Source organism: Bos mutus, chromosome X (genome assembly GCF_027580195.1).
Source record: "Bos mutus isolate GX-2022 chromosome X, NWIPB_WYAK_1.1, whole genome shotgun sequence".
Lineage (NCBI taxonomy): Eukaryota > Metazoa > Chordata > Mammalia > Artiodactyla > Bovidae > Bos > Bos mutus.
Window position 1 is genome coordinate 89,320,301 of NC_091646.1, and position 11,254 is coordinate 89,331,554.

General features: G+C 38.5%; 1 pseudogene; it reads left to right on the forward strand.

Moving 5' to 3' along the window:
- The first annotated feature begins 7,917 nt into the window (after positions 1–7,917).
- Positions 7,918–10,749, forward strand: LOC138986497 (histone H2A type 1-C-like; annotated as a pseudogene).
- Positions 10,750–11,254: the final 505 nt, after the last annotated feature.

Below are 11,254 nucleotides of genomic sequence, written 5' to 3' on the forward strand. Positions count from 1 at the left end.
ATTCTCACAGTATCACACTTGAAAATACAAATCAGGAATAATATTTTAGGAAAGAGAGGGTTTAAGGCAAGGTATTCATTTGTAAAAGTTAATTTCTCCCAATCATCCAGATTGGCATAGTTAATTTTCCACTTCTTTAATGTCTTGGGATATGCAACATACATTCAGCCACAGGGCATGCATGAATAGTCAGAAAAGGAAGACTTCGTGGAAGAGGAGGCTACTGAAGTTGAAAGGAAGGAACAAAGTTTGGAGGTGGGAAGCAAGTGAGGAAATTTAAGTGAATGAAGAGTCCCATGTAGCTGGACCACAGAAGGTAAGTAGGAGGGTAAAAAAAAAAAAAAAAAAGATGAGATTGGAGAGGAATCTATAGTCAACTCATACAACTCATTAGAAAGATTTTTCATTTTTTTTCCTAAGAGAAGTGGAAAACAGCTGAAGAGTTCTAAGCAGAAGAATGAAATAATCATATTTGTTGTTGTAGAGTTTCTTCTAGCTGTGATGTAGAGAATGAATAGGAGGTGGGCAAGAACAGAAGCATGGGAACTAGTTAGGAAACTGTGGCCCTGGCTCAGGTAAATAAGTGATGGTGAGTTGGATCAGGGAAACGGCAATGGGGATGGAGAGAAGTGGCAGGTTTTCCAAATAAATTTTGGAAGTAGAAACAACAAGATTCATAGTTGAATTGGATGTAGGAAGGTGATGAAGAAGGAAGAATCAAAAATAATAATGCTAAATAATAATCCCTGGTAGAACATGGCAATGAGGTTTGAGTCAAGAGATCAAAGTTTCATTTTGCACATGAAAGTGTTACATTTGAAGAATATATGACAACCAAGGGAAGATTTCAGGTAATCAGTTGGATATATGAGCCTATACTCAGAAGAATGTTTTCTTTTGGGGGTGGTATTTTCTTGGTTGGGCTTCCCTGGTGGCTCAAATGGTAAAGAATTTGCCTGCAATGCAGGAAACCCAGGTTCGATCCCTGGGTTGGGAAGATCCCCGGAGAAGGGAATGGCAACCCACTCCAGTACTCTTGCCTGGAGAATACCATAGAGGAGTCTGGTGAGCTATAGTCCATGGGGTTGCTTTACAACTCTTTAGTTGGACATGACTGAGTGACTAACACATACACAGACATACACGTTTTCCTGATTACTTTACAGACACCCGAAATCTGCTCATTCCCCATTTTCAACACTTCAGTACATGTAAACTCTATTTATTCAGGCCAACAACCTTAGAGTCATCATGCCTCCTCTTTTTCTGTCATATTCCATAGGCAGTCCATCAGCAAATTTCTTTCTTTAAAATTCATCCAATATATTAATCACTTTTATCCACCTTCATCACTACTATCTTGGTTCAGGCCATCATTATCCCTACCCTGAATTACTGAAAAATCCTTTTAAGAGGTGTCCTCACTTCTGCCCTTGTTCCCCACTGTCTATTTTACACAGAGCATCCAGATTCATTTAAACTGAAAAAAGTCACATCTTTTCTCCATTCAAAACCTTCTAATGGCTTTCTAGCTTATTCTGACTTAAAAGCCAATGGCCTTAGAATACAAGACCCTAAATGATCTGAACCCCACTCCCATCTTTCTCACTCACACACACAAACTTCTTTGATCTCATCTCCTTTCATCTTTTCCTTCATTCACCTTTCTCCAGCCTCTCTGATATTATTTTCATTCATACCAAGAACACTCCCACCTTGGATCTTATTCTGAAGTGATCTTTTCCCTCCTCATAAGGAACCCTATCCTCATTCTCCATCTCTACTTATCTCTCTTACCCTGTGTCTTAGTCCATTTGGGCTGTCATAACCAAATACCACAGATAAGGTAGCCTGTTGTTGTTTAGTTGCTAAATTGTGTCCAAATCTTTATGATCCCATTAACTGCAGCACACCAGTCTTCCCTGTCCCTCACTATCTCCTGGAGTTCGCTCAAATTCATGTCCATTTAGTTGGTGATGCTACCTAACCATCTCATATTCTGAAGGTGGCTTGTAACCATGACATTCATTTCTCATAGTTTTGAAGGCTGGAAGTTCAAGATTAATGTGCTGGCAGATTAGGTGCCTGGTGAGGATCCACTTTCTGATTTGCAGCTAGCCATCTTCTCACTGTGTCCTCATGTGGCAGAAGAGATGGGGGAACTCTTTGGGGTCTTGCTTATAAGGGCACTGATCTCACTCATGAGGGCTCCACCCTCATAACCTAATCACCTCTCATAGGTCCCATTTCCTAATATCATCACATTGAGGGTTAGGCTTCAACATGTGAATTTGGGAAATTCCGTGGCATCCCAATGGTTAGGACTCCACTCTTCCACTGCCAGGGCATTCAGGCTTTATCCCTCGTCAGGAAACCAAGATCCCAGAAGCTACATGGTGTGACCAAAAAATATGAATTTGAATGGCAGGATACAGGCATTCATACCATAACACCCTGCTTTATTTTTCTCCTTGGCACTTGACACCATCTGATATGCTCAAACTTTTCTTACATTTTGTTTATTGTCTACCTCCTTCTACTAATGTAAACTTCTTGGGATTAGAGACTTTGCTTTATCTGCTATGATAGCTTCAGCATCTAAAACATTACTTGGCAGATGATAAGGATTTAATAAATATTTGTCAAATAAATTGATGAATAAATGAATTAATATGTATTGGGAATATCAGAATATTGACTGTTTCTAATTGTTCTTACCAGGCTAGGAATCTCTTTGACCCAAAAAAGAATGGTAACAAATGGAAGTTAAATTCTATAGTCTCTCTTCCAGAAGCATAACTCAAGGTCAGTTATCATCATAGATTTTTTACTTTTAGTCCTCTACACCACAGGCTTCTCTATACTACACTTCAATCCAAAAGGGGAAGATGCAAGGAGGGGCAATGAAGCACTTGAAAATCTTCAAGCTTTTTCAGCAAGAACTGTGTAAAAAGTGTCAGTACTCATTTACTCGTAGCCTTTCTTCCTATTTGGGGGGAATCTTTCCCTCTTTCTATCTGGCACAGAGCATGTTCAAAATAGCTTTAGACAAAGCATGTTCACAGAAAATTACTGCCTTTGCCCAAACACTTCAGGGTTTAATAAATCCTGCTCTAGCTTGGAAGATAATCATTTTAGGTGGATATGATTAAATCTCTAAAAATGCTATAAAAAGGCAGGGACAGTGGGACAGGCATATGTCTTTATCTACACATACATAAAGAAAGGGGGTCTCCTCTCTCAACTTTAAATGAATAAGTCAGCAGGGTTGGTCCCCTTTCTGAGTTTAATTCTGTTTTAATGTTTTATGAAGCTTACACCAAGGAATATTAATGCCGGATGCCAGAACAAGTCACTTGAGCCTTTCATACAAAGACAGAATTTTTCGTCTGATCTGAGAGATAATTTTTCTAAACAATATCAACATAGTCAATAGAAGTTATAATTAATTCATACATTGAGAATGTAATTAGCATTTGAATGAGAGAAATGATTGCTGTACAGCTTTATATGAAACCACCCCCCATTATTATATTTGATACAAATACAAAATGCTGAAAATTTTTCCATATTAGCTTTTGGCATGATGTGATCTTTCTTTTCCAGAGTCCCTCCAGTTTAAAAGCAATAGATCAAGTAAAGCAAATGGTATGGCTCTGATGGCAAGCTTGTCCTTTAATATTTAGTATTGAAATGCAACCTATCTTCCCTGCCTTCATGTCTTTCTAAGCAATCAAGTTCATATTGCACCTTTCACTGATTTATAGGTAGGAAACATGAATAGCTGAAAGAGACTAACAGGAACACCTTTATATCAACTAATATGTCATTGACTAAGGCAGGATTGTCCTCTAGTGATAAGAGCGTTTGTTTAGGAAAAAGAAGCAATATATTGAAGCTTAATGTCATCCCATTCCCTGTGAAATATTTCTGCTATAATCATCTGGAGAAAACAGAAGGCTACCAAGAGAACATGTTTGGGGAAAAGCAAAATCAGAGACTCAAGGCCAAAGAGTTTATTGATTCACCAACCACTTATCTGCTGCTTGATAAAAACCAAAAGGCAATCATTGATGTGCTCTAAAACTGGAAAGAGAGGGGGAAATATGAAGGACATAAAATCGCAAATATTGTGTGAGCCACGGTTATTTTTAAGTGAATATTTCTTACGTTATTATTCTCTCTTTTTAGAACTTCTAAAAATATATAACAACTTCATATAGGTGTTTATTTCTTTCAATTTATGGGATGGGGAGGGAGGTGGGAGGTGGGGCTCAGCATGGGGAACACAAGTACACCCATGGTTGATTCATGTCAATATATGGCAAAAACCACTACAATATCGTAAAGTAATTAGCCCCCAATTAAAATTAATTAATTAAAAAAAACTTTCGTATGTATTATTCCACTGGCTCTTCCCAATAACTCTACAAAGCAGGCTGACCAGGTATCACTGATCTTAATTATGAGATGAAGGAACTGAAGAATAGAATATATATGACTTGCTTGCTGTTGCTGCTGCTGCTGCTGCTCTTGAGTCTCCAAGTCATGCTTGACTTTTTTGCGACGGGAAGGACCATAGCCCACCAGGCTCCTCTGTCCATGCGATTTCCCAGGCAAGAATACTGGAGTGGGTTGCCATTTCATTCTCCAGGGGATCTTCCCGACCCAGGGATCAAGCCCATATCTCCTGCTTGGCAGGCAGATTCTTTACCAGAGTCACCTGGGAAGCTCATTGCTTGCTTAAGCTCACTCAGATAATTTGCACCCCAAACCAGGATTAAAACCCATTTTCCCATCCTCCTAGAATGAGTTTTCAAAGTGTGGTCCTTGAAGAAGCACCTTCAGCATCACTTGGAATTTGTTAGAAATGTAAATTCTCTGGCTCACCTTAGACCTACAGAATCAGAAATTCTGAAGCTGTGGTCCAGCGATTTGTGTGTGAATAAATCCTCCAGGGTATTTCTGATACATGCTCAAGTTTGCAAACCACTGATTTGGAGATATATTCTCTACCTACGTGAGAAAGACAAACCATTCACATGTTGTAAATTTCAGGTGAATTATAAAACACAAAACTGTATGACATTACCCTATTTTGTGAACATGGGTTATGTATAACCCTAAACTGAAAAGTAAAACTTTGCTCAACCTAAAAGAAAGAGACAGAAGCAAAATGAATTAAAAAAGGTCAAACTATTTATTGCCAAATTGCAAACTGAGGGACTAATTTTATAGTAAGTCTGATTTCAGACTATATAACTGGCCAATAAAATTAATCATAAGTAGGCATTACTAAATCTCAGGGAAATGAAAGGCTGTGGAAATATTAATCAGCAAAAATATCCATCAGCAAGTATAGCCTTGGAAATTCAAAAAGGTACAGAATCGTGTGCACGTGTGCATGAGTGCACACACACACGTCTCAGGCAGCCCAGGATTGTATTGGCAGAACTAATTCTTTTTTTATTATTATTATTTTATTTTTTAACTTCACAATATTGTATTGGTTTTGCCATATATCAACATGAATCCACCACAGGTATACACGTGTTTCCCATCCTGAACCCTCCTCCCTCCTCCCTCCCCGTACCATCCCTCTGGGTCGTCCCAGTGCTCCAGCCACAAGGACCCAGTATTGTGCATCAAACCTGGACTGGCGACTCGTTTCATATATGATATTATAATGTTTCAATGCCATTCTCCCAAATCATCCCACTAATTCTAAACTGAGTGTTAAAAATAAAAATAAATGTGGTTTGGATAAAGACTTCAGGGCAGGTTAGTAATCATTTCCAGTGGATGACCTAATACACCACAAGAACAGGCAGAAGCTTGATTTAAAGACTGTGAGGATAAAAGCTGCTCCTTATTGTCTCTTGATTCTTATGAGTCTTATGTGCCTATAATCCATGAGACATTCTGGAATGGTTTAATTTCAAATATTCTATTCTAGCAAATCCATAAACCATTGAAATGTGTGAGACATTCAAAATTTTGATCTCCAACTTATATATCTATACTGGCTTTTCACATCCAGATACAGTCCAAACTCTTGTCAAACCCTATGTTCTGGAAAATTCTGGAAAATGTAATCAGTAATAATGAATAGGTATATTAGCAATTAAGTTGCCCCTTTTAATATAATAAGATAAAAACATTAAATTTAAATGTACTAGAATACTTACTGAAGCAATTCAATACTTTTGGAAAATGAATAATTTTCTCTAATTTATCATCACCAAAGTTGAATGGTCAAGTATTAGTGCATTTAAAACTGGGGAGAGCTTCTGCCCATTTTTTGACTAGGCTGTTTGTTTTGATAATATTAAGCTGTGTGAGCTGTTTGTAAACTTTGGAGACCAATCCCTTGTCAGTCACATCATTTGCAATTATTTTCTCCCATTCTACGTCTTTTCATTTGGTTTATGGTTTACTTTGAAGACCTAAGTAGACATTTCTCCAAAGAAGACATACAGATGGCCAAGAGGCACACAAAAAACGTTCAATACAGCTAATGATTAGAGAAATGCAAATCAAAACTACAATGAGGTATCACTTCCCACCAGTCAGAATGGCCATTATCAAAAAAAAAAAAAAAATCCACAAACTATGAATTCTGGAGAGGGCGTAGAGAGAAGAGAATCCTCCTGCACTGTTGTGGGGATGTAAATTAGTGTAGCCACTATGGAAAATAATATGGAGGTTCCTCAAGAAACTAAAAATAGAACTATCATATGATTCTGCAATCCCATTTCTAAGTATATACCCAGAGAAAAACATGGTTGGAAAGGATACATACACCCCAGTGTTCATTGCAGCACTATTTACAATAGCCAAGACATGCAAGCAACCTAAATGCCCATTGACAGAAGAATGTATAAAGAAGATGTGGTACATATATACAATGGAATATTACTCAGTCATTAAAAAGAATGAGACAATGCCATTTGCAGTAACATGGATGGACCTAGAGATTGTCGTATTAAGTGAAATATGTCAGACAGAAAAAAAACAAGCATCATATGATATCACATATATGTGGAATCTATTGTAAAAAAATGATAAAATGAACTTATTTACAAAACAAAAACAGACTCACAGACTTAGAGAGGGAACTTATGGCTACTGAGGGGAAGGGTGGGGAGTAGGGATAGTTAGGGAGCTTGACATTGACATGTACACACTGCCATATTTAAAATGGAAAACCAACAAGGACCTACTATATAGCCAGGGAATTCTGCTCAATATTATGTAACAATCCAACTGGGAAAGAATTTGAAAAATAATAGGTACATATATCTGCCTCTTGAGAAATTTGTATGCAGGTCAGGAAGCAACAGTTAGAACTGGACATGGAACAACAGACTGGTTCCAAATAGGAAAAGGAGTATATTGTCACCCTGTTTATTTAACTTATATGCAGAGTACATCATGAGAAACACTGGACTGGAAGAAGCACAGGCTGGAATCAAGATTGCCAGGAGAAATATCAATAACCTCAGATATGCAGATGATACCACCTTTACGGCAGAAAGTGAAGAGGAACTAAAAAGCCTCTTGATGAAAGTGAAAGTGGAGAGTGAAAGAGTTGGCTTAAAGTTCAACATTCAGAAAACGAAGATCATGGCATCTGGTCCCATCACTTCATGGGAAATAGATGGGGAAACAGTGGAAACAGTGTCAGACTTTATTTTTCTGGGCTCCAAAATCACTGCAGATGGTGACTGCAGCCATGAAATTAAAAGACGCTTACTCCTTGGAAGGAAAGTTATGACCAACCTAGATAGCATATTCAAAAGCAGAGACATTACTTTGCAAACAAAGGTCCATCTAGTCAAGGCTATGGTTTTTCCTGTGGTCATGTATGGATGTGAGAGTTGGACTGTGAAGAAGGCTGAGCGCTGAAGAATTGATGCTTTTGAACTGTGGTGTTGGAGAAGACTCTTGAGAGTCCCTTGGACTGCAAGGAGATCCAACCAGTCCATTCTGAAGGAGATCAGCCCTGGGATTTCTTTGGAGGGAATGATGCTAAAGCTGAAACTCCAGTACTTTGGCCACCTCATGCGAAGAGTTGACTCATTGGAAAAGACTCTGATGCTGGGAGGGACTGGGGGCAAGAGGAGAAGGGGACTACAGAGGATGAGATGGCTGGATGGCATCACTGACTCGATGGACGTGAGTCTGAGTGAACTCCAGGAGTTGGTAGTGGACAGGGAGGCCTGGCGTGCTGCGATTCATGAGGTCACAAAGAGTCGGACATGACTGAGCGACTGAACTGAACTGATATATGTATAACTGAATCACTTTGCTGTACAACTGAAACTATCAAAACATTGTTAATCAACTATGCTCCAATATAAAATAAAAAGTTTAAAAAATAAAACTGGGTAGAAAAATTACATCATCATATCAATTGACAAGAAAAAAAGGATTTTACAAATATTTAATAGCTATTCATGACAAAAAACTCTCAGTAAACTAGAAGTAAAGGGACTTTCCTAGTCTTGATAAAGAATTTCTATAAAAACTTTTACAGATAACATCAATCTTAATGATTAAAACAGAATGTCTTTAACAAGCAACAAAGCAAGGATACCCACTTTCACCACTCTTAATTAACATAGAAGTTCTCCTCAGCTCCACAAGGCAAGAAAAGGAAATAAAGAACATTCAAATTGGAAAGAAAGAAAGAAAACTCTCCTTCTTTGCAGATAGCATGATGGTCTCTATTGAAAATCCGAAGGAATGAACCAAACCCCCCCCAAACAAGCCATAAAACCTCCTGCAACTAATAAGTGAATTCAGCAAAATCAAAGGACCAAGATCTAACATACAAGACTCAAATATATTTCTATACACTAGCAATGAACACATTGAAACAAAAAGTGTAAACACAGTCATTAATTCAAAAACTGAAACAGGTATACATCTAACAACAATGTACAGGACTGTGTGCTGAAAACTACAAAATATGGATGAAAGAAATCAAAGAAGATCTAACAAAATGGTGAGACATTTTGTGCTCATGTATTGGAACACTAAACAGGAAATATGTCACTTCTCTCCAAATAATCTATAGATTTCACGCAATTTCTATCAAAATCCCAACAAAATACTTTGTACATATATAAAAGTTTAAAGTATAAAAATTATATGTAAACCACTTGAACTAAAATCTGGCTGGTAGTATAAGACATATAAATATTAGCTATTATTTTAATAGTAGTAATAGTACTATACTTACATGAAAGTTGCTAGGATAGTTCATAGACTGTAAGCTATAGATTGCATTAATGAAATGAGGAGAAAGATATAACAAAGATATCTTCTCAAAATGAATTTACAAAACAACATTCCAAAACAAAAAAACAAAACTTTGGGCAGTAAAGAAAACCAATATGCTCAACAATTAGCAAATGACTATCATACTATGGGACATTTCAACAAATACTTTAACATGAGTATGATTTTAAAAATAGGGTGGCAGTCTCTAGTGGTTCAGTGGTTAAGATTCTGCCTTTCCACTGCACGGGGCACAGGTTCAATCCTGCTGATTACAACTGAAAACAGGACAACACACACGCATACAAAAAAATCCTACCTGAAGACTCAGAATACAGAATAGCAAGCAGAAGGAAGGAAGGAAAAAATTGGAGAAATGACCTGCAGAGAGAAGAGTTTCTGAATTTTTAAAATCTCTTTTCTTATATGGATTTGCCCCCAAAGTAGGTCTAATTTCTTGAATTGCCTGACTGAATCTTACTGGCCAGGCACTGGGACGACCCAGAGGGATGGTGTGGGGAGGGAGGAGGGAGGAAGGTTCAGGATGGGGAGCACGTGTATACCTGTGGCGGATTCATTTTGATATTTGGCAAAAATAATACAATTATGTAAAGTTTAAAAATAAAATAAAATTAAAAAAAAAGAAACATAACTTTGCAGGCCATAGAGTGTAAGAAGAACCATGGCGAGAAGAGATGCAAAGAAAGGGATTCCCTAATTTTGTGTATGAACTCAAATAATCTCAGACTCATTCTTGGACTATACATGTGTGGACTAGATCCAAACCAGCATAGCAAAGGTCTAGGAAACTGAACTGAGATTGAAACCCACCACCAACAGCAGCTAATGCAGAGATTGTGGTTTAAACCTAACTGGGTTGATACCCTACTAAACCAAACAAAAATAAAATAAAAAATCTCTAGAGGATTATAACAGGACCAAGAGTCTGTATACCAGAACACTCACAATGCCTATGGTATAATCCAAAATTTGCTCAGAACACAGAGTCACAGAAACTGTAGTCACTTCTAGAGACTTGGTGTACTTTGAGAGGCTGTGTTGTTTTTTGCCCTTTTTTTATACTTGCTATGTCTGGACGTGGCAAACAAGGAGGTAAGGCGCGAGCAAAGGCCAAGTCTCGTTCTTCGCGGGCGGGGCTCCAGTTCCCGGTGGGGAGAGTCCATCGTCTACTACGTGAGGGGCAATTACGCCCGGCGTGTAGGCGCTGGGGCCCCGGTGTACCTGGCGGCGGTGTTGGAGTACCTGACGGCCGAGATCTTGGAGCTGGCGGGCAACGCGGCGCGCGACAAGAAGACCCGTATCATCCCGCGCCATTTACAGCTGGCCATCCGCAACGACGAGGAGCTCAACAAGCTGCTGGGTCGTGTGACCATCGCTCAGGGTGGTGTGCTGCCCAACATCCAGGCGGTGCTGCTGCCAATTAAAAAAAAAAAAAAACTGTAGTCACTTCTAAAGAGTGACTACACTCTTCCCTGGTGGCTCAGACAGTAAAAGCGTCTGCCTACAATGTGGGTTTGATCCTTGGGTTGGGAAGATCCCCCTGGAGAAGGAAATGGCAACCCACTCCAGTACTCTTGCCTGGAAAATCCCATGGATGGATGGAGGAGCCTGGTAGACTACAGTCCATGGGGTCCCAAAGTGTCAGACATGATTGAGGGATTTCACTTTCTAAAGAGAAATGAAAATCATTAGATAACAATTCCTGAAAGACCTAAATGTTGGAAGTGTCAACAACAACAGATATCTAAACTATTCTTATAAGGAAAAGATAAACCTGCTAACATGCTTGAAGTAAATGGAAAGACCAAGTAGCTAAAAGAGAAGTGTAAGCTGTGAATAAAATCAAACAGATCTCCTAGAACTGAAAATTATAATATCTGAAATTTTAAAATCACTTGATGGAATCAACCGTACAATGGAGATGACAGAAGGAATAGTCAATGATCCT